The sequence below is a fragment of the Phyllobates terribilis genome, unplaced genomic scaffold (genome assembly GCF_046119375.1).
Source record: "Phyllobates terribilis strain yellow unplaced genomic scaffold, ASM4611937v1 Scaffold_8__6_contigs__length_399053987, whole genome shotgun sequence".
In the NCBI taxonomy this organism is placed as follows: domain Eukaryota; kingdom Metazoa; phylum Chordata; class Amphibia; order Anura; family Dendrobatidae; genus Phyllobates; species Phyllobates terribilis.
Window position 1 is genome coordinate 294,948,007 of NW_027362768.1, and position 26,978 is coordinate 294,974,984.

General features: G+C 52.4%; 1 protein-coding gene across 2 annotated transcripts in view; it reads left to right on the plus strand.

Moving 5' to 3' along the window:
* The first annotated feature begins 1,876 nt into the window (after positions 1-1,876).
* LOC141157337 (ankyrin repeat domain-containing protein 54-like) overlaps positions 1,877-26,978 on the plus strand; it is a 174,399-nt gene continuing 149,297 nt past the window's right edge. For both annotated transcript variants that reach the window (XM_073644446.1, XM_073644447.1), the window contains exons 1-2: positions 1,877-2,163; positions 18,715-18,762. The gene's annotated coding sequence lies outside the window, so the exon portion shown is untranslated. The remainder of the gene's footprint in view (positions 2,164-18,714; positions 18,763-26,978) is intronic.

The following is a 26,978-nucleotide window of genomic DNA, read 5'->3' on the forward strand; positions in this document are numbered from 1 at the left end:
TAGAAGGCCTGCCATGTTCCCCAATGATAATCCGCATGTGCACATGCTGCGGAAATTTCCGCTGCGGATTATCATTGCGGAAAAATCCGCAGCACTACCAATTATTTTGCGTAAGCACAGTGTTTTTGCCGCCATTGACTTGCATTGGAACACATGACATCCGCATCACTACCAATTATTTTGCGGACACGCGGTGCAATTGCCGCCATTGACTTGCATTAAATTGCTTAATATCCGCATGACTACATGTGCACATGCGGATATTAAGCGGTTCAATGTGCGGATGGTACCCGGGTCTGGAGAAGAGGAGACTCTCCTCCAGACCCGGGTACCATACTACCTGTAAAAAAAAAAAGAATTTAAAATAAAAAAAAAACATTATACTCACCTTCTGATGGCTCGCGGTCTTTTATCCGTACGTCTTGGCTCACCGGTGGCTCGCGATGGTGTAAAAGGACCTTCCATGACATCATTCAGTCATGTGACAGGTCACACTACCGCTGACATCGGCGATTTTTTTACCATTTTTATAGCCTAAGGCTATGTGCCCACGATGCAGAAATGCTGCATATTTGTTCTGCTTCTCCCTGGCAGGAAAAGCGCATGTGGATTTTACATGCGTTTTTCCTGCCAGGTAGAAGCGTTTGTCAAGCGTTTTTGCATGAATTTCTGCATGCGGGTTATCAAATGCTTTTCCAAGCGATTTTAGCATCACTTGGAAAAGTGCTTGACAACTTCGTCACACTATATAAATCCATGCAATCGGCATGGATTTAAATAGTGTGACCAAGTAATAGTTAAAAAAAAGAATAAAAATGGTAAAAAAATAAAGATTATACTTACCTTCTGATGGCCCCCAGTGTTTTCTCCGCTCCGTCCGGTCTGTTGTATTGGTCGCAGTGGTGTGAAAGGACCTGCCATGACGTCACTCAGTCATGTGACAGCTGATGTCGGCGGTCTCGTGAGCTGTCACATGACTAAATGACGTCATGGCAGGTCCTTTCACACCACCGCGAACCATACAACAGACCGGACGCATCGTTGAGGAGACCGGGGGCCATCGGAAGGTAAGTATAATCTTTATTTTTTATTTTAATTAATTTTTTAACAGGTTCTATGGTACCCAGGTCTGGAGGAGAGAAGATTCTCATCCAGACCTGGGTACCATTGTACCCGTGGAAAAAAGAATAAAATAAAAAATAAAGATTATATTCACCTTCTGGCGGCCCGCGGTGTGCTTGTTCTCCTTTGCCGGCAGATTGCGAAGGACTGAAGGACCCGCGGTGACGTCACAGTCATGTGACAGCAGGTCTTTCAGTAGAGATCTCCCGACAGCCAGCACAGGAGCGCAGCAAGACACCGGGGGCCATCAGAAGGTAAGTATAGATTTTTTTATATTTTACCATTCTTTACGGTCACACTATATAAATCCATGCCGGTTGCATGAATTTATATAGTGTGACCAAGTTGTCAAGCACTTTCCAAGTGATGCTAAAATCTCTTGGAAAGCGCTTGACAACCCGCATGCGGAAATGCATGTGAAGAACGCTTCACTTCCGCATGTCCCTGGCAGGAAAAACACATGTACAATCCGCATGTACAATCCGCATGTACAATCCGCATGCGTTTTTTCTGCCAGGGAGATGCAGAAATGCTGCAGAAATTTTCTGCTTCATTTCTGCATCGTGGGCACATAGCCTAAAAGGATAAGGTGACATCCGGGAATGTACATGAATAAAGAAGCTCGGTCTTAAGGAAGGCTCCCCCTAGCGGTTGGGTGGTGTAACTCTTCGTCTAGTCTCAGCAGTCACACACACAGTATGTAAACAAGTCTGACGTAACGCCTTCCTATTGGTTGTTTCTGCAAACAGGGCTTTTCTGTGCGTAGAACGTTCAACGTCACGTTTCCTCGGTGCTGATTGGCTGGGGTCGCTAGTCGTCATGGTGATTGCGGCCTGGTGGACTGACGGGAACCCGTGGAGCGAATGGACCTTGAAGAGCAGGGGAAGTCGTCTCTTCCCGGAGAGCTGGCGTCGGGGGTGCCCGAGCTGCTGAGAGTGCTGTGGGAAGAGCCCGAGAAACCCTGGAGTAGTCCCGGAGGCCGCGTCAAGTCCCACCGGCAGCATCGGTACAGGCTGTGCCCACTGGCCAGGGAGAGCTATGGTAAGCGGCTGCAGCTGTCACTGCTGGAGGTGCAGAGAATCCCTCCTATACACTGTGCAGGTTGCTCACAGGAGCTTACACTATATATACAGGACGTGTATGCGGCACTAGTCAGTGTACTGCAAACAATTACCCTGTGGAGTGGGGGGACGCGGCATGTCAGCCTCCCTGTGCAGGGGGGACGCCGCCTGTCAGCCGCCCTGTGCAGAGGGGATGCCGCCCGTCAGCCGCCCTGTGCTGAGGGGACGCCGCCCGTCAGCCGCCCTGTGCTGGGGGGACGCCGCCCGTCAGCCGCCCTGTGCTGGGGGGACACCGCCCATCAGCCGCCCTGTGCTGGGGGGACACCGCCCATCAGCCGCCCTGTGCAGGGGGGACGCCGCCCGTCAGCCGCCCTGTGCAGGGGGGGACACCGCCCGTCAGCCGCCCTGTGCAGGGGGGACGCCGCCCGTCAGCCGCCCTGTGCAGGGGGGACGCCGCCCGTCAGCCGCCCTGTGCAGGGGGGACGCTGCCCGTCAGCCGCCCTGTGCAGGGGGGACGCCGCCCGTCAGCCGCCCTGTGCAGGGGGGACGCCCTGCACTTGAGGTGACCAGACCTGCTGTAATATATTCAGGTTTTGCTGTGGATTGACAATTGCTTTTTTTCTTTATATTCTCTCATGTGAGGCTGTATGTAATCAGCCAGTGCTGCAGCCCGTCTATTTATAAGATCAGGGAAGGTCCCAAATACAAAATGCTCCATTTATGGCAAACCGCTTGTTTTTGATTTATGGAGGGACCTGTTACCAGATCAAAAGTAACCAGTTTTTGCACTTTTTATTCTCACTGCTCCCCTGAGTACTCGGTAGTTTATTTCCCACAGTTCTATTGCTGCTTTTTCTGCTTTTCCAAGGAGGCGGTGCTCGGTGATTATACAGAACAGCCTAACCTCCCGCCTCGCCTCTCCAGAGTCATGTCCGCCACGTTCCATTGGTGAAGACCAGGCATATCCGCACTAATAAAGAGGTTCACATTTCTGGAACTGTATGGAAGATTTAAAAAAAATAAATAAAAATAATCCCTAAAGCCAAAATACTCAAAGGAGCTGCAGAAATATTATAATTTATAAGAAAAAAAACCTGGTTACTTTAAACCTGCTGAGAGATCCTCTTTAAATCTAGAGACACAGAGTGAATATAAGTATATATTTCCACCACCCATTAACAGTTTTATACTTTGTTAAAAAATGTATTTGTGACACCCCAGGGGTCTGCTTGCCACAGTAATAGAGATATTATGTCTGAGAGCAAGTGGGAGGTTTCTCTGGTCAGGATCCCTAAACATGCAACACGGCCCACCCAGACCTGGGAGGGGAGGAATCTGCCCTTATAAACTGGGTCTGGGGCGGGATTAGAGAGTGAAGCTGCAGACTGAGTCAGAGTCAGAGTCAGAGTGGAGCTACAGACACAGGGAAAGCAAGAACAGGAGCTCTGTAGGAGCAGTAGCAGAAGTCCAGGGGCTGGAGCTGAGCAGAGTTCGCCCTGGACGAAGATACTAAAGCCGGACACAGGAGTCCGAGGCTGTGGGGACTGATATACACCCAGCAGCAGAAACCAGCCGGCAGGGGATTCCAGGTCCTCTGGCCATAGAAGCCCGGAGGCTCAGTCACAGAGAAGGGACCAGCGCCGCCATCCAGGAGCGGAGGCTAACAGAAGGCCCCAAGTCACCAGCCATACGGGTGAGCACCACACGGTATACTCAGGGACATGGGCTACTTGTAACCGCTGACAGCAAGGTAGCCAGGAAGAGTGCAGATTAACGGGGAGGCCTACAACTCCACCTGGCCAGGGGAACTCCTGCTTGCTCGCAGACTGACCAGGCCCCTTATACTAGCCAGTACTCCCGGGAGGGTCTGCCTTGTACCATCAGTAAAGACCCTGAACTGCACCACACGTCTCTGTGATTCCTTGCCGCACCAGCACCATTAGTACTGGGACACTCACACCATCACTCCCATCATCTCTCACATTAGCTGCCCTGAGGCAATACTCCTCCCGTGGGGAGTTATCCCATACTCGGCTGCGCAACCAACATCAGCCTCAGCGGTCGGCAGGGCAGTGGCGGTCCCCACTGACCGCAATCCACGGGTGGCGTAGTCGGACACTTATTACAACATTTAGACTGCCACTGGTTTGACCACCCTGGGCACGGACCGGGTCACCGCCACGGAGAACTACAACCCCCAGCGATCCGGCTCCGGGTATTCCCCCTGCACAGCAGCAGCAGCACAGGCCCAGGGGGCGCGTCAACTTTGGCGTAGTCGGCAGGATTTCGTGCCCGCAACCACCGGGTACTGCGCGCCTGAAAAAGAGACTTTTATACTTACCTGTGGTGAAGTTTCCCGCCGTCCGGAGTCGTTTCCCGCCATCCGGAGCCGATTCCCGCCATCAGACGCCATCTTGGACCATTTCCCGCCGTCTTCTGCCTTCTTCCCGCCATCCGCAGCTGCTTCCCGCCTTCGGACGCCATCTTCGGGACGCCGCACGGGAAGAAGAGGGGCGTGGACGCCGAAAGCGCGCGAGATCCGAAGCTCCGCCCCACGCTCTGACGCTGCGCAAGGTCCTGGAAGGGAGGAAGAGCGACGCTGACGTCATCAGAGCGCGACGCCAGGTCCTCAACCCCGACGATCGACTGCGGAGCCGCGGCCTACGGAAGAAGAGCATCACAAGGTAGGCCACGGTCCACTAGGGGGGAGGAGGATGCCGGACACCGAGGGGAGCTCCACTGCCACAGCCACCGCCAGCGCAACCGCTGCAGCAGTCATGCCATTCACCATGCCCTATATCCCGGGGTCAACCTGGCTACCCCAGTACTCAGGGGAGTCACATACTCTAAATGACTTTAGAGAAAGACTGGATAGCCTCTTCCAGGTGTACCCCCTCACAGAAGAGCAAAAAGTGAGCATCCTGGTGGCCCAATTAATCGGGGCAGCCCAAAGGGAGGTAAAGTCCTGGCCACCTGGGAGGAAGAGGACTGTCAGAGACATACTAACCCGGCTGAAAGACACATTTGACACCCGCACCTCAGCCGAAATAAAACTAAGATTTTATGGGTGCAAACAACGGGCACATGAGAGTATAAGAGACTATGCTCTAAACCTACAAGAGGCCCTGAGAGCCATTAAGCAGGCAGACCCTGACAGCGTGGGAAATGAAGATAAGCTGTTGACTGAACAATTTATTGAGGGTCTACTGTGCAATGCCCATCGAACCCAGTTGCGGGCAATAGCCTTACAGGACCCTGACCTGGACTTTGCACAGTTCAAGGACAGAGCCATCCGGGTGCTCCGAGAACCGGCACCAGGTGGCGCTGTGACCCACAGGCGCCCTGCTATCACTTACCACCAGGAGACGGCGCCCTTGTCTGCAGGGCCTGTGGGAGCTGATGCGCAGGCTTTAAACAGTGACCCGGCTACAGACCTGCACCATCAGGTCCAAGAGCTGACTAAGAGCGTTGCCGCGCTAACCAGAACTGTGCAGTCTTTACAGGTCTCTTCTCCAGGAAAGATCCAGCTGGCCTCCGGACCGGAGGACGTCCCGTGGCGCTGACTGAGGAGGACCCCACCGGCCAGAGGAAGACCCAGCGACAGATACAACGAGGACGGATGACCCATCTGCCGCCGCTGCAATCAACCCGGACACGTGGCAAGGTACTGTCATTTAAACGGGCACAACCTGGGGTAGAGGGCCAACCCCCAGGCATAAGACCATCAGGCCCATCAAACTGGCGTGATAAATACGTAGGGGGACGTCCAATCTTGCCTGTGGTACTGGATGGCATTCCTATGAGTGCCCTACTAGACACTGGGTCACAGGTGACCACCATCCCGTACGTGCTCTTTAAACAGTACTGGAATGACTCGGACATAACCCGCTACCCAGATGACGACCTGAGTATCATCGCCAGCAATGGTCAGCCCGTGCCGCAGGTGGGATTCAAAGAGGTGACCATTAAGATCGGTAAAGTCGAACTGGCGGCAGAAGGACTGATTATAGTGGACATAGACCGTCATGAGAGTCACCCTAGAATAACCTTGGGAACTAATGTGATTGAAAATTGTCTTGCAGAGGTGATTCTCATTTTACAGCAGGTTGCCAAGAACGCCAGTTCCGGCCAGCAGCGTGTGCTCCAAAAAGAGATCCGGGCACTGATGACGCGGCAACAGGTGGAACTATCTGGTGGTGAGATAGGTAGCGTGAGAATGTGTGACCCGTTCCCTATTGCCATGCCCCCAAAAAGTGAGATGATGATTTGGTGCCGGGCAGCTATTGGTCTAAGAGGTAGAGACTACCAAGCAATGGTAGAACCCGTCTACTCAGACAGTAGGCCCACCATTTTGACAGCACGGGGGGTGGTCGATGTACGCCATGGGAGGTTGCCCGTTCGCATCATAAATATCGGGGAGAGAGAAGTACACCTGCCCCGGTATGCCACGCTAGCCAAATTGTTCACCATAAACCAGAATTCTGTACAGGCCGTGGAACCCTTGCCTCCATCTCAACCAGAGGAAGGTAACGGCTCTAAGAAACCAATGGAGGACTGGTGTCAGCAACTGCATTTGGGTACTGACTCCACTCCCTCACACCAGAAACAGGGAGTCTATCGGGTGGTTCGAGAGTACGAGAGAGTGTTTAGTAAACACCCGCTAGACTTCGGGCGAGTAAAGGGGGTAGAACACCACATCCCCACGGGAGACCATCCTCCCATAAAGGAGAGATACCGACCCGTACCCCCGGCACACTACCAACACGCCAAGGGGATGCTTAGAGACATGAAGGAGGCTGGGGTAATCAGGGACAGCTGTAGCCCCTGGGCAGCTCCACTAGTCTTAGTGAAAAAGAAAGACAACACTATGAGAATGTGTGTCGACTACAGGAAGGTCAACCGTATCACACACAAAGATGCGTACCCGTTACCAAGGATAGAAGAGTCCTTAGCTGCATTAAAATCTGCTAACTTCTTCTCTACTTTGGATCTCACTAGCGGGTACTGGCAGGTTCCTGTAGCAGAGGCGGACCGGGAGAAGACCGCATTCACCACCCCGATGGGTCTCAGTGAATTTAACTGCATGCCGTTCGGGCTCTGCAACGCACCAGGAACCTTCCAACAGTTGATGGAATGCTGTCTGGGACACCGGAACTTCGAGACGGTCCTGTTATACCTGGACGATGTCATCGTCTATTCCAAGACCTACGAGGACCACCTGAAACACCTGGCAGAAGTGTTCGAAGCTCTGGCAAACTACGGCCTAAAGGTGAAACCCTCCAAGTGTCACCTCCTGAAACCAAAGGTGCAGTACCTGGGACACGTGGTGAGTGCTGACGGAGTGGCTCCCGACCCTGATAAGATCACTGTGATTAAGGACTGGCCAAGACCCTCCAGCATAAAGGAAGTGCGGCAGTTCCTCGGGTTGGTAGGCTACTACCGAAGATTCATTCCCGGTTTCACCAAAATGGCAGCCCCTATGCAGGACCTCCTGATAGGTCAATCTCGGAAAGCCAAAAACCAGAAGCCGCCCTTTAGGTGGGAAAAGCTGGAAGAGGAGTCCTTCTGCCAGCTGAAGATGGCCCTAACGGGGGATGAAATCCTGACATATCCAGACTACAGCCAGCCCTTTATCCTCCACACGGACGCAAGCAACATCGGGCTAGGAGCCGTACTGTCCCAGATCCAGCAAGGGAAAGAACGGGTAATCGCTTACGCCAGCCGAAAGCTACGGCCCACGGAGAGGAACCCTGAGAATTATAGCTCATTCAAGCTGGAGTTCCTGGCAGTAGTGTGGGCAGTGACCGAACGTTTCAAGCATTACCTTGCCTCCTCCAAATTCACCGTGTACACGGATAACAACCCGTTGACACACCTGGACACTGCAAGGCTCGGTGCCCTGGAACAGAGATGGATGGCCCGCCTGTCCAACTTTGAATTCACCATCAAATACCGGGCAGGACGCTCAAATGCCAACGCGGATGCCCTGTCTAGAATGCCGAACTTACCGGACGTAGGGGAAGATCCAGAAGATCTGGAAGAAGTTGAGCTCCCTGCGTTCCACCGTCATGGGATTACCCTGTATTCCCACCGTGTGAAGGACAGGCGCTCCGTGACGTTCAATCCCTTGCCCCACTACAACTGGGCGGAGACGCAAGACAGTGATCCCGCAGTCCATTTGGTGAAGGAAATGCTGACCCAGGCCGATGCCCGTCTTGACCCAGATGCTCCGGAGGAGACCAAGCAACTGTGGAAGGAGAAAAGTAAGCTGTTCCTCTACAGGGAGAAGCTGTGCCGGAGAATGGTTAACTCTTGAACACATGAGTTGACCTGGCAGGTAGTGGTCCCAAGACGAGACGCGGCTATGGTTCTGGAGGCATACCACAACGGAGCACGGCATTTCGGATGGAAGAAGCTGGAGTTCTTGTTGCGTGAACGGTTCTACTGGGTAGGCATGAGAGGAGCCATCGAGAGGTGGTGCAGAGACTGTGGCCCGTGCCACCTGAGAAGAAAGGACCGTGCTAGCCAGAAGACCCCCTTGCAGCCCATCATCACCAGACAGCCACTGGAACTGGTAGCCCTGGACCATGTGAAACTGGCTCCAAGCAGATCTGGGTATGTCTACGCCCTCACAATCGTAGATCATTACTCCCGGTTCCTGGTGGTGGTCCCAGTCAAGGACTTAACGGCTCAAACAGCAGCTAGAGCCTTCCAGCAGCACTTCTGCCGTCCACACGGGTACCTGGACCAAGTGCTGACAGACCAAGGACCAGCCTTCGAAGCGGAGGTCTTCCAGGAGTTCTGCAACCTGTATGGCTGCAAGAAGATAAGAACAACGCCCTATCACCCTCAAACCAATGGACTCTGCGAGAAGATGAACCAGGTGGTGATAGATCTGCTAAAAACATTGCCCCTGGAAGAACGCAGTCTGTGGCCTGAGAAACTGCCCGATCTGGTGGACCTGTATAACCACATCCCTGTAGGTTCCACCAACTGTACCCCGGCTTACCTAATGAGAGCAAGACCTGGTAAGCTGCCTATTGACCTGGATATGGGAGTCCTGACGGCTGAGGACACCTCGCCAGAGGCAGACTGGGATACAGAACGGCAGCAGCAGTATCGGAAAGTACAGGAGAGCGTCGAGCGAAGTCTGTCTCAAGCTAGAGAAAGGCAAGAGAAGGCTTATAACCAGTATGCTCCCGCTGTTCCCCTGGTACCTGGAGAGCAGGTCTTGAAGAGGAAGAGGCGGCTCCACAAGTTGGACGACCAGTGGGAGAAGGACCTGTACACCGTACTGCCATCAAGCCATGAGAACCCAAAAATCTGCGTAACCAGTAAGGATGGAGGAGAAACCACAGCCATTGTCTCCAGAGACCACCTGAAGAAGTGTCCCGAGCAGCTGCAAAGCCCTGAAGAAGATCAAGAAATCCCTCAACCCGCAGAGGAAAGGGAAGAAATGATCAGTACCGTACTCGGAGACTTCCCCTGGTCTTGGACACAAGTAAACGGCGCTGTCGTGGTACCCGTCCTCACCTTTTTCCAGCCAGCCCCGCAAGTGCCTACAGAGGAACCGGTAGAGCTGGAAGAGCAGCCGGCCCAAGGGGCAGAAGAGTCCACACCAGCAGTACAGGAGGATCAACCCTCTGCTAGTAGTGAGCCTGCCGTGCCCCTAGTGAGCCAAAGAGTGCGCAGAAAGCTGCCCAGCTTGCCCATAACACCTCCTACACCCTGTAGTGCAGAACCAGTTAGTGAGCTCCGTAGGTCCACTAGAGTCACTAGAGGTCAGATGCCCGCTCGCTGGAGAATCTAAACCAATGCACTGTAACGTTAACTGTTTATTGAAAAATGTTTATGGTTTATGTTTGTTGCCTGTTACTAATTATGTTTCTCAGTTACCCTGCAGATTTATTTGGACTAACAGGTTATGGACGCTGGATAACCGGAACAGTATTGTAGATAGTTGCACCTTGGTGCCTCTTGCGAAGACGGCCGCGGAAGAGAAAACCTGTCTGGCGTGGCCTCCTTGCGGCCCAAAGTAGTTAGTCTACCCTTGCAGCCACGCCCAAGGACAACGCAAGGGGTTTGCTTTGGACAGGTGCCCTATTCTGTGCCAAGACTTCGCCTTGTTGGGTGACATGGACACCCCTTTGTTTCATAAACTTCACCTTGGGTGATATGGACACCCGGTCACGGAAACGCCGTGACCTCTACAGACTAAAGTTTCTTGTGAATATGTTATTGTATTATTGTTATACCTTGTATTTATGGTATTTATGTTTCTTTAAAAATGTGTTTAGTCCCGGAGTACTAAAATTTACTAGGGGGGAATGTGACACCCCAGGGGTCTGGTTGCCACAGTAATAGAGATATTATGTCTGAGAGCAAGTGGGAGGTTTCTCTGGTCAGGATCCCTAAACATGCAACACGGCCCACCCAGACCTGGGAGGGGAGGAATCTGCCCTTATAAACTGGGTCTGGGGCGGGATTAGAGAGTGAAGCTGCAGACTGAGTCAGAGTCAGAGTCAGAGTGGAGCTACAGACAGTTCCAGACACAGGGAAAGCAAGAACAGGAGCTCTGTAGGAGCAGTAGCAGAAGTCCAGGGGCTGGAGCTGAGCAGAGTTCGCCCTGGACGAAGATACTAAAGCCGGACACAGGAGTCCGAGGCTGTGGGGACTGATATACACCCAGCAGCAGAAACCAGCCGGCAGGGGATTCCAGGTCCTCTGGCCATAGAAGCCCGGAGGCTCAGTCACAGAGAAGGGACCAGCGCCGCCATCCAGGAGCGGAGGCTAACAGAAGGCCCCAAGTCACCAGCCATACGGGTGAGCACCACACGGTATACTCAGGGACGTGGGCTACTTGTAACCGCTGACAGCAAGGTAGCCAGGAAGAGTGCAGATTAACGGGGAGGCCTACAACTCCACCTGGCCAGGGGAACTCCTGCTTGCTCGCAGACTGACCAGGCCCCTTATACTAGCCAGTACTCCTGGGAGGGTCTGCCTTGTACCATCAGTAAAGACCCTGAACTGCACCACACGTCTCTGTGATTCCTTGCCGCACCAGCACCATTAGTACTGGGACACTCACACCATCACTCCCATCATCTCTCACATTAGCTGCCCTGTGGCAATACTCCTCCCGTGGGGAGTTATCCCATACTCGGCTGCGCAACCAACATCAGCCTCAGCGGTCGGCAGCGCAGCGGCGGTCCCCACTGACCGCAATCCACGGGTGGCGTAGTCGGACACTTATTACAACATTTAGACTGCCACTGGTTTGACCACCCTGGGCACGGACCGGGTCACCGCCACGGAGAACTACAACCCCCAGCGATCCGGCTCCGGGTATTCCCCCTGCACAGCAGCAGCAGCACAGGCCCAGGGGGCGCGTCAACTTTGGCGTAGTCGGCAGGATTTCGTGCCCGCAACCACCGGGTACTGCGCGCCTGAAAAAGAGACTTTTATACTTACCTGTGGTGAAGTTTCCCGCCGTCCGGAGTCGTTTCCCGCTATCCGGAGCCGATTCCCGCCATCAGATGCCATCTTGGACCATTTCCCGCCGTCTTCTGCCTTCTTCCCGCCATCCGCAGCTGCTTCCCGCCTTCGGACGCCATCTTCGGGACGCCGCACGGGAAGAAGAGGGGCGTGGACGCCGAAAGCGCGCGAGATCCGAAGCTCCGCCCCACGCTCTGACGCTGCGCAAGGTCCTGGAAGAGCGACGCTGACGTCATCAGAGCGCGACGCCAGGTCCTCAACCCCGACGATCGACTGCGGAGCCGCGGCCTACGGAAGAAGAGCATCACAAGGTAGGCCACGGTCCACTAGGGGGGAGGAGGATGCCGGACACCGAGGGGAGCTCCACTGCCACAGCCACCGCCAGCGCAACTGCTGCAGCAGTCATGCCATTCACCATGCCCTATATCCCGGGGGCAACCTGGCTACCCCAGTACTCAGGGGAGTCACATACTCTAAATGACTTTAGAGAAAGACTGGATAGCCTCTTCCAGGTGTACTCCCTCACAGAAGAGCAAAAAGTGAGCATCCTGGTGGCCCAATTAATCGGGGCAGCCCAAAGGGAGGTAAAGTCCTGGCCACCTGGGAGGAAGAGGACTGTCAGAGACATACTAACCCGGCTGAAAGACACATTTGACACCCGCACCTCAGCCGAAATAAAACTAAGATTTTATGGGTGCAAACAACAGGCACATGAGAGTATAAGAGACTATGCTCTAAACCTACAAGAGGCCCTGAGAGCCATTAAGCAGGCAGACCCTGACAGCGTGGGAAATGAAGATAAGCTGTTGACTGAACAATTTATTGAGGGTCTACTGTGCAATGCCCATCGAACCCAGTTGCGGGCAATGGTCTTACAGGACCCTGACCTGGACTTTGCACAGTTCAAGGACAGAGCCATCCGGGTGCTCCGAGAACCGGCACCAGGTGGCGCTGTGACCCACAGGCGCCCTGCTATCACTTACCACCAGGAGACGGCGCCCTTGTCTGCAGGGCCTGTGGGAGCTGATGCGCAGGCTTTAAACAGTGACCCGGCTACAGACCTGCACCATCAGGTCCAAGAGCTGACTAAGAGCGTTGCCGCACTAACCAGAACTGTGCAGTCTTTACAGGTCTCTTCTCCAGGAAAGATCCAGCTGGCCTCCGGACCGGAGGACGTCCCGTGGCGCCGACTGAGGAGGACCCCACCGGCCAGAGGAAGACCCAGCGACAGATACAACGAGGACGGACGACCCATCTGCCGCCGCTGCAATTAACCCGGACATGTGGCAAGGTACTGTCATTTAAACGGGTACAACCTGGGGTAGAGGGCCAACCCCCAGGCATAAGACCATCAGGCCCATCAAACTGGCGTGATAAATACGTAGGGGGACGTTCAATCTTGCCTCTGGTACTGGATGGCATTCCTATGAGTGCCCTACTAGACACTGGGTCACAGGTGACCACCATCCCGTACGTGCTCTTTAAACAGTACTGGAATGACTCGGACATAACCCGCTACCCAGATGACGACCTGAGTATCATCGCCAGCAATGGTCAGCCCGTGCCGCAGGTGGGATTCAAAGAGGTGACCATTAAGATCGGTAAAGTCGAACTGGCGGCAGAAGGACTGATTATAGTGGACATAGACCGTCATGAGAGTCACCCTAGAATAACCTTGGGAACTAATGTGATTGAAAATTGTCTTGCAGAGGTGATTCTCATTTTACAGCAGGTTGCCAAGAACGCCAGTTCCGGCCAGCAGCGTGTGCTCCAAAAAGAGATCCGGGCACTGATGAAGCGGCAACAGGTGGAACTATCTGGTGGTGAGATAGGTAGCGTGAGAATGTGTGACCCGTTCCCTATTTCCAGGCCCCCAAAAAGTGAGATGATGATTTGGTGCCGGGCAGCTATTGGTCTAAGAGGTAGAGACTACCAAGCAATGGTAGAACCCGTCTACTCAGACAGTAGTCCCACCATTTTGACAGCACGGGGGGTGGTCGATGTACGCCATGGGAGGGTGCCCGTTCGCATCATAAATATCGGGGAGAGAGAAGTACACCTGCCCCGGTATGCCACGCTAGCCAAATTGTTCACCATAAACCAGAATTCTGTACAGGCCGTGGAACCCTTGCCTCCATCTCAACCAGAGGAAGGTAACGGCTCTAAGAAACCAATGGAGGACTGGTGTCAGCAACTGCATTTGGGTACTGACTCCACTCCCTCACACCAGAAACAGGGAGTCTATCGGGTGGTTCGAGAGTACGAGAGAGTGTTTAGTAAACACCCACTAGACTTCGGGCGAGTAAAGGGGGTAAAACACCACATCCCCACGGGAGACCATCCTCCCATAAAGGAGAGATACCGACCCGTACCCCCGGCACACTACCAACACGCCAAGGGGATGCTTAGAGACATGAAGGAGGCTGGGGTAATCAGGGACAGCTGTAGCCCCTGGGCAGCTCCACTAGTCTTAGTGAAAAAGAAAGACAACACTATGAGAATGTGTGTCGACTACAGGAAGGTCAACCGTATCACACACAAAGATGCGTACCCGTTACCAAGGATAGAAGAGTCCTTAGCTGCATTAAAATCTGCTAACTTCTTCTCTACTTTGGATCTCACTAGCGGGTACTGGCAGGTTCCTGTAGCAGAGGCGGACCGGGAGAAGACCGCATTCACCACCCCGATGGGTCTCAGTGAATTTAACTGTATGCCGTTCGGGCTCTGCAACGCACCAGGAACCTTCCAACGGTTGATGGAATGCTGTCTGGGACACCGGAACTTCGAGACGGTCCTGTTATACCTGGACGATGTCATCGTCTATTCCAAGACCTACGAGGACCACCTGAAACACCTGGCAGAAGTGTTCGAAGCTCTGGCAAACTACGGCCTAAAGGTGAAACCCTCCAAGTGTCACCTCCTGAAACCAAAGGTGCAGTACCTGGGACACGTGGTGAGTGCTGACGGAGTGGCTCCCGACCCTGATAAGATCACTGTGATTAAGGACTGGCCAAGACCCTCCAGCATAAAGGAAGTGCGGCAGTTCCTCGGGTTGGTAGGCTACTACCGAAGATTCATTCCCGGTTTCACCAAAATGGCAGCCCCTATGCAGGACCTCCTGATAGGTCAATCTCGGAAAGCCAAAAACCAGAAGCCGCCCTTTAGGTGGGAAAAGCTGGAAGAGGAGTCCTTCTGCCAGCTGAAGATGGCCCTCACGGGGGATGAAATCCTGGCATATCCAGACTACAGCCAGCCCTTTATCCTCCACACGGACGCAAGCAACATCGGGCTAGGAGCCGTACTGTCCCAGATCCAGCAAGGGAAAGAACGGGTAATCGCTTACGCCAGCCGAAAGCTACGGCCCACGGAGAGGAACCCTGAGAATTATAGCTCATTCAAGCTGGAGTTCCTGGCAGTAGTGTGGGCAGTGACCGAACGTTTCAAGCATTACCTTGCCTCCTCCAAATTCACCGTGTACACGGATAACAACCCGTTGACACACCTGGACACTGCAAGGCTCGGTGCCCTGGAACAGAGATGGATGGCCCGCCTGTCCAACTTTGAATTCACCATCAAATACCGGGCAGGACGCTCAAATGCCAACACGGATGCCCTGTCTAGAATGCCGAACTTACCGGACGTAGGGGAAGATCCAGAAGATCTGGAAGAAGTTGAGCTCCCTGCGTTCCACCGTCATGGGATTACCCTGTATTCCCACCGTGTGAAGGACAGGCGCTCCGTGACGTTCAATCCCTTGCCCCACTACAACTGGGCGGAGACGCAAGACAGTGATCCCGCAGTCCATTTGGTGAAGGAAATGCTGACCCAGGCCGATGCCCGTCTTGACCCAGATGCTCCGGAGGAGACCAAGCAACTGTGGAAGGAGAAAAGTAAGCTGTTCCTCTACAGGGAGAAGCTGTGCCGGAGAATGGTTAACTCTCGAACACATGAGTTGACCTGGCAGGTAGTGGTCCCAAGACGAGACGCGGCTATGGTTCTGGAGGCATACCACAACGGAGCAGGGCATTTCGGATGGAAGAAGCTGGAGTTCTTGTTGCGTGAACGGTTCTACTGGGTAGGCATGAGAGGAGCCATCGAGAGGTAGTGCAGAGACTGTGGCCCGTGCCACCTGAGAAGAAAGGACCGTGCTAGCCAGAAGACCCCCTTGCAGCCCATCATCACCAGACAGCCACTGGAACTGGTAGCCCTGGACCATGTGAAACTGGCTCCAAGCAGATCTGGGTATGTCTACGCCCTCACAATCGTAGATCATTACTCCCGGTTCCTGGTGGTGGTCCCGGTCAAGGACTTAACGGCTCAAACAGCAGCTAGAGCCTTCCAGCAGCACTTCTGCCGTCCACACGGGTACCTGGACCAAGTGCTGACAGACCAAGAACCAGCCTTCGAAGCGGAGGTCTTCCAGGAGTTCTGCAACCTGTATGGCTGCAAGAAGATAAGAACAACGCCCTATCACCCTCAAACCAATGGACTCTGCGAGAAGATGAACCAGGTGGTGATAGATCTGCTAAAAACATTGCCCCTGGAAGAACGCAGTCTGTGGCCTGAGAAACTGCCCGATCTGGTGGACCTGTATAACCACATCCCTGTAGGTTCCACCAACTGTACCCCGGCTTACCTAATGAGAGCAAGACCTGGTAAGCTGCCTATTGACCTGGATATGGGAGTCCTGACACCTGAGGACACCTCGCCAGAGGCAGACTGGGATACAGAACGGCAGCAGCAGTATCGGAAAGTACAGGAGAGCGTCGAGCGAAGTCTGTCTCAAGCTAGAGAAAGGCAAGAGAAGGCTTATAACCAGTATGCTCCCGCTGTTCCCCTGGTACCTGGAGAGCAGGTCTTGAAGAGGAAGAGGCGGCTCCACAAGTTGGACGACCAGTGGGAGAAGGACCCGTACACCGTACTGCCATCAAGCCATGAGAACCCAAAAATCTGCGTAATCAGTAAGGATGGAGGAGAAACCACAGCCATTGTCTCCAGAGACCACCTGAAGAAGTGTCCCGAGCAGCTGCAAAGCCCTGAAGAAGATCAAGAAAACCCTCAACCCGCAGAGGAAAGGGAAGAAATGATCAGTACCGTACTCGGAGACTTCCCCCGGTCTTGGACACAAGTAAACGGCGCTGTCGTGGTACCCGTCCTCACCTTTCTCCAGCCAGCCCCGCAAGTGCCTACAGAGGAACCGGTAGAGCTGGAAGAGCAGCCGGCCCAAGGGGCAGAAGAGTCCACACCAGCAGTACAGGAGGATCAACCCTCTGCTAGTAGTGAGCCTGCCGTGCCCCTAGTGAGCCAAAGAGTGCGCAGAAAGCTGCCCAGCTTGCCCATAACACCTCCTACACCCTGTAGTGCAGAACCAGTTAGTGAGCTCCGTAGGTCCTCTAGAGTCACTAGAGGTCAGATGCCCGCTCGCTGGAGAATCTAAACCAATGCACTGTAACGTTAACTGTTTATTGTTAAATGTTTATGGTTTATGTTTGTTGCCTGTTACTAATTATGTTTCTCAGTTACCCTGCAGATTTATTTGGACTAACAGGTTATGGACGCTGGATAACCGGAACAGTATTGTAGATAGTTGCACCTTGGTGCCTCTTGCGAAGACGGCCGCGGAAGAGAAAACCTGTCTGGCGTGGCCTCCTTGCGGCCCAAAGTAGTTAGTCTACCCTTGCAGCCACGCCCAAGGACAACGCAAGGGGTTTGCTTTGGACAGGTCCCCTATTCTTTGCCAAGACTTCGCCTTGTTGGGTGACATGGACACCCCTTTGTTTCATAAACTTCACCTTGGGTGATATGGACACCCGGTCACGGAAACGCCGTGACCTCTACAGACTAAAGTTTCTTGTGAATATGTTATTGTATTATTGTTATACCTTGTATTTATGTTTCTTTAAAAATGTGTTTAGTCCCGGAGTACTAAAATTTACTAGGGGGGAATGTGACACCCCAGGGGTCTGGTTGCCACAGTAATAGAGATATTATGTCTGAGAGCAAGTGGGAGGTTTCTCTGGTCAGGATCCCTAAACATGCAACACGGCCCACCCAGACCTGGGAGGGGAGGAATCTGCCCTTATAAACTGGGTCTGGGGCGGGATTAGAGAGTGAAGCTGCAGACTGAGTCAGAGTCAGAGTCAGAGTGGAGCTACAGACAGTTCCAGACACAGGGAAAGCAAGAACAGGAGCTCTGTAGGAGCAGTAGCAGAAGTCCAGGGGCTGGAGCTGAGCAGAGTTCGCCCTGGACGAAGATACTAAAGCCGGACACAGGAGTCCGAGGCTGTGGGGACTGATATACACCCAGCAGCAGAAACCAGCCGGCAGGGGATTCCAGGTCCTCTGGCCATAGAAGCCCGGAGGCTCAGTCACAGAGAAGGGACCAGCGCCGCCATCCAGGAGCGGAGGCTAACAGAAGGCCCCAAGTCACCAGCCATACGGGTGAGCACCACACAGTATACTCAGGGACATGGGCTACTTGTAACCGCTGACAGCAAGGTAGCCAGGAAGAGTGCAGATTAACGGGGAGGCCTACAACTCCACCTGGCCAGGGGAACTCCTGCTTGCTCGCAGACTGACCAGGCCCCTTATACTAGCCAGTACTCCCGGGAGGGTCTGCCTTGTACCATCAGTAAAGACCCTGAACTGCACCACACGTCTCTGTGATTCCTTGCCGCACCAGCACCATTAGTACTGGGACACTCACACCATCACTCCCATCATCTCTCACATTAGCTGCCCTGAGGCAATACTCCTCCCGTGGGGAGTTATCCCATACTCGGCTGCGCAACCAACATCAGCCTCAGCGGTCGGCAGCGCAGCGGCGGTCCCCACTGACCGCAATCCACGGGTGGCGTAGTCGGACACTTATTACAACATTTAGACTGCCACTGGTTTGACCACCCTGGGCACGGACCGGGTCACCGCCACAGAGAACTACAACCCCCAGCATCTCAGCGATCCGGCTCCGGGTATTCCCCCTGCACAGCAGCAGCAGCACAGGCCCAGGGGGCACGTCATATTTATCTCCTAACAGCTCTTCGCAAGTTACGAGAAGCCGTCAATGGAAATGATCTGGACACAGGTACTCCTTTACCTCAATCATCTATATACTATATATGTGCATCATTACAGCACATCTGCTTCCTCTGTGTATTTGTGGCCTTCTGTCCCTCTGATTTCTTGCTATGCTCCGGCTTAGTTACCGCCGTGATAATCCGGTAGAGCTGCAATGAGTAGTATTAAACAGTGACTAAGTACAGCGAGCCACTGATGACATGGTGGATGGCAAACTCCATCAGGTGGCTGTCAGAGAGTTCTGCCATGGTTCACACACTGATCATAATTCTATTGTAATGAAGCGGCACTAAATCGCTGAAGAAAATAGATCTTTGTCACATATTCTTGTTTAAAGGGCTGCTCCAAGGTAGGTTTTATCTCACTAATACATTAATGTACTGCACTTGGGGTGGCCAGGCCAACATTAAATGTATAAAATCCTCCTGTTTCATACCACATGATCAGGCCAGACATTGCTTCAATGTATACGAATTGGGGGTGTATATATATATTCATTCTGATGCGATCAGCTGCTGGAGCCTGACTGATATACGCAGCCATGTATCGTCTAGGGTAAGTGTTGTCACAGTTCCCAGAAGTTTAACTCCTCATATCCTTAAGGGAATAAATAAAGCTTTACAGGGGTTGTGCCACGATACAACATGCTGTTAATACTGCAGACATCTTGTAAATAAATATTTTTGTAATTTAAATGTATAAAAAATGATGCCCCATTTAAGAGATATGTACTTATGATGTTCAATATGGCGCCCTCTAGTGTTAGAAGTACTATCTGCTTTGTCCATCCATCTAACCCTCTTCTACTGGCCAGGCATGCGCAGATCCCTCTCTCTCTTTGAAATGGCGGCCTGTGCTATGCAGTAGGATCCCTCGACAAGTCAGCCAGCTGGATCTCATACAACTGACTGAAAGCTGATGTGTGCTGGGAACGTCTGAAGTGCCTATAGAGTGACGTTCCCAGCACACACGGGCAGGAGAGTCGCCCCTTCTCACCTACCACAGCAGTTATGATGACCAGTATTGCACCCTCATGCCCGGCTTTTTTTTTTTGCAGTGGGAAATGATCAGTAAAGGCAGCGGCTTCCTTGTCTTCTTCTGCTGTCTGTGCATAGCGCAGCAGTTGTGAAGAGTTTGTCCTCTGATTGCTGCACTCTGCCCAGGCAGTGACAGAGATCTTGGCTGCACTATGAAGAACACAGCTGCCAGTGCACAAACTCCTCACAACTCCCGAGCTCTGCACTGTCAGCAGCGAGTGAGACGACAAGAAAGGCGCTGCCTGCTGCACTGAATCAGCTCCGCAGGTCCCTGCCTCTCCTTTCACACCTCTCCCAATGGTCGTTACTATCGGTCTTCCTGATGCTCCTGGCTCTCCTCCAATATGTCCTCCGTTCCCCACAAGTTCTAGCCTCTTCTTCACCCTTTTCTTGGAGCCAGGAGCAGAGGCAGTGAATAGGCAGCAGCTTCTTTCCTTACTGACAGTGCGGAGTGCAGCAGTTGTGATGAGTTTGTCATCTGACTGCTGTGCTATGCCGAAGCAGAGACCGAGATCGCAGAGTTTGCTCTGCCTGTGTATGAGGACAAACTCAGCACAGCTTCTGCACTCAGAAGACAAGTAAGCCAGAGGGTTTCACTGCCTCCACAACTCTTCCACAATCCCTGCCAGTCCTCCCACAGCGGCTGCCTCCTCTTTCCCTTGCAGTTTTGTGAGAGGGGAGACAGACTTGCTGTGAGGGTTTCCCCAGTGTAATAAAAAAAAATGTCCATTAAAACAAAAAAGAATCACTATCATAAAAAAATGTTACATTTTTACAAACATTTTCTAACCCGAACTAGAGTTAGGATTTAGGGTTTTGATTGGGACTAGGATTAAGACTAGGATTAGGACTAGGATTAGGACTAGGATTTAGGGTTTGGATTAGGGCTATAGATAGGGTTGAAGCCCCTATACACACTAGCACACTAGAGTAGGGTCATCCAAACCCACTAATATTGGCAGGATTATCCATCAGGCTAATGTGTATGGGGCCTCCTGACTATCCCCTGACAAATGATGACGCCCAGTCAGAGACCATGATTTCACCTATATAGTGCGATACTGTTCAAATTGCAGTGTATATAGTACAAGCAGACTGGAGATTTATAGGTTCAAGTCCCACGAGACTACACAATAAAGTAAGTAAAAATGTATTAGAAATTGATATGAGTTTATAGAAGTGTGAGTATGTATGTATATATAATGTAAATGTGTATATATATTTTTCTGGTACATAATATGTAGGCAGTCCTCTACTTAACGAACATTTGGCTTACACGCAACTCGTCTTTATGATAGGAAACATAAAAAAATAACTCATTGCTCACCATCCCTATGCCACCCCGCTTCCCACCGTCCAGTCCTTTTCTTTCCGCTGTTGAGCATCTCATCTCCGGTGTCTTTACTATAGGTCAGGACTTTGTCCGTCTCCAGACATCAGAGATCACGGCACAACATAAGATGTTGGCGCGCGTCTTGCATTCCCAACCTTACAACACGCAGTGATCTCTGAGGACTGGATGCGGCTGTAAGTCCTGACCTATAGTGAAGAAACCAGAGGTACGGTGCACAATGGTGAATAGAAGAGGACCGGACAGCGGGGTGACTGGAGAAGTCAACGTTCAGGTGATTTTGGAATTTTTTTTTTTTTTTGCCGGCCATATTCTAACTTCTACAAATTGGTGTTATGAACAAACCCACAGAAGCAATCTAATTCGTAACCTGGGACTGTGTGTGTCACTACATGATGGCACTTATTTTATTGCTGGACTACCAACCTGGCCACTGGACCAGAGTCCTGTCAACCTTTTTGCTCATGTATAGAGAGAGACAGAGAGAGACGCATAGAGAGTTTTCGGGAGGGGAAATAATGAGCGCAAACACCGTTTTTAGGGAGATAAAAAGGTTTTCTGTCAAGTTGTAATGTCGTATGGTGTTAATTATATGAGTTATCTAAACTAAACATTTTCTGTGAACATTTATACCTGTTTAGGAGCTTTTAGCAGCAAAGTGTGTGGTGGCACAACCCCTTTAAGTGTTTTATATATATAACATACATACAGTACAGGCCAAAAGTTTGCACACACCTTCTCATTTAAAGCTTTTTCTATAGTTTCAGTGCTAGTGCACAGTTCTCTGCACTGTTCACGGCTGTCTGCGAGGTCTCTGTGTGTGAGTGGAGCTCACGCTGTAGTGTGTTCTGCAGCCACGTCCGGTTGTAGTCCGCTCAGCGTGCGTCACTGTCTCATACATTGCTCATTTTTCTTGATTTCTCCTATTAGTGTGGTTAAATCCGTATCCAGCTAGATTGCTTCCAAAAACACTATATAGGAGTAGATAGAGGAGCCTTTCTGCAGCCTTGTGCCTTGCAGCCCCAGCCAGATTAGTATTAGCCTATTTCTTGTAGCCTCATCTATTGCATTGTAGGTTACGTTCCTGCATTGTAATAGCTACAAAAAGTTTGTGATACTATCGGTTTTACATCTTTGGGCACATCCAGTGTCTTTTTGTGAAAAAAAATGTAAATAAAGTTCACCAAACACTCCACTTTACAGTTGTGTAGGCCACATTAGCTCATATTAAAGTCTAGTCCACACTTTAGAAAATTAGTGTTTCTTATACCTGTTAGCAGCTGTTCAGGAATAAGCATGTGGCACCCCAGGGGTCTGGTTTCCACAGTAACAGCAATGTTATGTCTGAGAGCAGGTGGGAGGTCTCTTGGTCAGACATCCTATGCATGCCACACCTCCTGCCCAGTCCTGGGAGGGGAAGGACTTCCCCTATATAAACCTAGGGCTGAGGCAGGGTTAGAGAGTAGAGAAGAAGTAGAGACAGAGAAGAGAAGCAGATATAGGAAAAGAACATCAGGAGCTCTGTGGGAGCAGTGCTATAAGGAGTCAGGGGCTGGCAGCTGCAGAGCTCGCCCTGACTGAGAAGCTATCACCGGACCCGGAGTCCGAGGCTGTGGGGACTAATCTTTACCCAGCAGCAGAAACCGCCCGGCAGGGGATTTCAGGTCCTCTGGCCAAGAAACCTGAAGGCACGGTCACACGCGTGGGACCAGCACCGCCGTCGTGGAGCGGACGCCACTAGAAGGCCCCGAGTCACCGGCCATACGGGTGAGCACCACACGGTACACTCAGGGACGTGGGCTACTTATACCCGCCTCTAGCAAGGTAGCCAGAAGAGTACAGTCAGTTTGGTAGGCCTACAACTCCGCCTGGCCAGGGGAGATCCCATCTGCTCAAGGACTGACCAGGCCCCGATCGCTAGCCAGTACTCCGGGAGGGTCTATCTTTATCACCAGTAAAGACCCTGAATTACACCGCATCGTCTCTGAGTGATTCCTGCTACCCCATCATCCACGTCGGCTGCCCTGAGGCCATACCCCTCCCGTTGGGGCTGATACTATCACGCTGCACAATCCTACCACCGGCCTCAGCGGTCTGCCCTGCAGCGGCAGCTCCTTCGCTGCATTCAACGGGTGGCGTAGTCGTCCAAAATCTACCGCTAATACAGCGCCACTTAGTCTGACTACCTGGGCACGGACCGGGTCACCGCCACGAGACTACAACCCTCAACAGATCCGGCTCCGGGTAAGCTCCCGCGTGCGCAACGCTGCGCGACACAGGCCCAGGGGTGCGTCAAGCACACTAAGCCCTTTTCTGCCTATCTTTATCAGTCTACCAAGATGAAGAAGGCAAGGAGTAAGGCGCGTGAACGTGGAGTTTCTGCAGGGAGAGGACGTGGGGATTCTGTGCCTGCTGCGGGCACCAGTGACTCAGCATCCCCCAGTTTTACCAGGCAACAGTCCTTTATGCGCCGCTTTGTAGGAGGTCGCTCTACCCCACTGCTGCGGGAGGACTAAATTGAAGCCGTTGTCGGATGGATGGCAGCTAACGCATTGACTTCAATTAGTTCCAGATCCTCTCAGGTCCTGAGCACTGAAGAGCACCCATCTGTCTCTTCACCACCTGCCAGATTGTCCAGGCAGTCAGAGAGCCCTGGACAGGAGCCATCTCTACTTCTGTTCTCTGAATCTCTTGGCTTGGAAAGAGGGGGCCAGCCAAGCAAAATTCTAGAATTAGAAGAAGAGGTAGTATGCAGTGATGCTTTGTCTCTCTGAATCTGAAGAGGCGGGTGGGCCAGTGCCTATGGTCAGCACACCTCAGTACGCATCTGATGATGAGACTCAGGTGCCACTTTCTGGTGCATACTGTGCTCTTGAGACTACCCAGGAGAAGCAGTTGTTTGAAGAGGGTAGTGTAGATGATGAGGTCCTTGACCCATCATGGCGTGAGGTACAGGAAGGTGGTGGGAGCAGCTGTGAGGAAGAGATTCCCCGAATGGCCCAAAAAGGAGGGAGAGGGAGGGGGCAGACTTGGTTGCCTATAGCCTCCACTTCGGCACCCATTAGGAGCATGCATCTTCCAAAACCCAAAACTGGCGCTCCCAAGACTTGCAGTGCCTGGTCCTTTTTTGACACAGTTGCAGATGACATTTGCTTTGTCAATTGCAAGCTGTGTAATCAGAAAGTGAAAAGAGGGAAAAGTGTCAGCAACCTCAATACCACAAATATGTGGAAACATGTGCGGACCAAGCACGTGGTGGAGTTACAAAAACACACTGAAGACCTAGGCCAACCTACAGCGCCACCTACCACCTGTTCAGCTCGTGTTGTAGCCTCTTCCTCCAGCTCACACACAGCTGGTTCGGCTTGCTCACAGGATCGCCATGGAAGAACCTCTAGCACTGTTGTACAGAGACAGTGTCATTCCACCCACAGCACCACGTTCCCTGTCATCCTCACACTCCCAGGCCAGTCTACAGCCATCGTTAGCACAGGCATGGGAGAAAAGGCGCCCATACTCGGCAAACCACCCCCTAGCACAGGCTCTGAATGCTGGCATTGCAAAACTACTGTCCCTTGAAATGCTATCATTCAGGCTGGTGGAGACTGACACCTTCCGTAACTTGATGGCATTGGCAGTCCCACAATACAACGTGCCCAGCCGCTTTTATTTCAGCAGGCAAGCCGTCCCTGCCCTGCAACAGCATGTGGAGGGAAAAATTAAACATGCGCTACAAAACGCCGTCAGTAGCAAGGTCCACCTGACCACCGATGCGTGGACCAGTAAGCACGGACAGGGACGATACCTTTCCCTCACTGCCCATTGGGTAAATGTTGTGGAGCCGGGTACTGATCTTGAGAGTGGCGCTGTAAGTGTTCTGCCAACTCCAAGGATTGCAGGAATCCAGTCTGTAGACATTGACTCCTCCTCATACTCCAGTTACTCTGAATCAGCGCTGCAGGAGCCGTCACGGTCTACCTCCACATCGACCCGTGAACACCTGTTACGACCGATATGAGCACAGCCGTGGCCAAACGTCAACAGGCCGTATTGAAATTAATTTCTTTGGGGAATCGAAGCCACACAGCGCAGGAGCTCTGGAATGCCATCAAGCAGCAGAGCGACGTGTGGTTTGTACCAGCGAATCTCCAGCCAGGTATGGTAGTATGTGACAATGACCGAAATCTGGTGGCAGCTCTGGGCCTCTGCAACCTCACTCACATCCCATGTCTGGCACATGTGCTCAACTTGGTCGTGCAGAGTTTTTTGAGGGACTATCTGGATCTTGATGCACTGCTGCACAAGGTCCGCGGCGTTCCAGTATCGCAAGATCGCGCATTGCAGCTCTGCAGCGCCGATTACGCCTTCCAGAACATCGCATCATATGTGACCTACCCACCAGGTGGAATTCAACGTTACATATGTTGTAGAGGTTGTGTGAGCAGCAGGCAGCAGTAATGGAGTACCAGCTGCAGCAGGCGCAAACAAGGCGCACTGCGCGCCGTTCACACTTCACCACCACTGAGTTGGCCTCTATGAAGGACATCTGCCACGTTTTACGTGCCTTCGATTATTCCATGCAGATGATGCACTAGTCAGCATGACTATCCCCCTTATTTGCCTGCTTGAAAAAACACTGCAAGCACTAAGGGAGGAGGTTTTGGAAGAGGTGCAGGATGAGGAGTCACAAATGCCATCTGCTTCTGTACAGTCTGCGCAACGTGGTTCCTCACAAAGGCCTAGGCAGGGGACACTTTGTGAGGAGGATGAGGCGGAGTCAATGGAGGAGGAAGACATCTGTCCAGAGGAGGGAGGTACACAATGCTCTAGTAGTCAGTATCTAGAGTGAAGGTGGGGTGATGCAGAGCAGGCAGAGATCACGCCTCAAGCAGGGGACAGCATTTCTTGGCCAGTTGGCAGTCTGCAGCACGTGGTTGATTTCATGCTGCAGTGCCTGAGAAATGACTTCCGCATCGCCCACATTCTCAACACGGCTGATTATTAGGTGTCCACCCTCCTAGATCCTCGCTACCGGGACAACTTACAAAGCCTCATAACACCGTTGAACCGGGAGTGTAAAATGCGGGAGTACCAAGACACACTGGTGCATTCCATCATGTTCTCCATTCCTCTCGAGAGCAGTGCTGCTAGTGCTTTACAAAGCAGCTCACTGCGTCGAGGCAATGGAGGAAGCTCTGCACAAAGAGGGAGCAGAAGCAGTGCCTCAGCACAAGGCAAGACCAGTATGGCCCAAATGTGGCAAAGTTTTGTGTCTCCGCCACAAATGTCTACACCATCACAGATGGCTCCAGTCAGCAGGAGGCAACGTTTCCGTCAGATGGTGACAGACTACATGTCTTGCCCTCTCAGTGTACTCCCAGACGGCTCTTCCCCCTTCAAGTTTTGGGTCTCTAAGCTGGATACATGGCCAGAGCTTAGCCAGTATGCATTGGAGGTGCTGGCTTGCCCTGCTGCTAGTGTATTATCGGAACACGTCTTTAGTGCCGCAGGTGGTGTACTAACAGACCGTCGCATGCGACTATCCTCCGATAACATTGACTGGCTTACTTTTCTGAAAATGAACAAGGCCTGGATCTCGCATGACTTTGCCAGTCCTCTTCCAGATTAAATAATTTGTTGTCAACAGTATCCAGGTCTCCTGTTGTGTTCATGTTTCTACCACCTGAAATGTAATCCCTGGGCTCCAACACCGCTAGTTGCTGCTCAGAAGTGCTGTCTGCACAGTCAACACTTGCTCCAGTGTTATTGGGGTTCAGTAACGTCAGCTGATCCCCTGCTGTGTGTCCGGCAATTTCTCCTGCTCTGTCCACATTG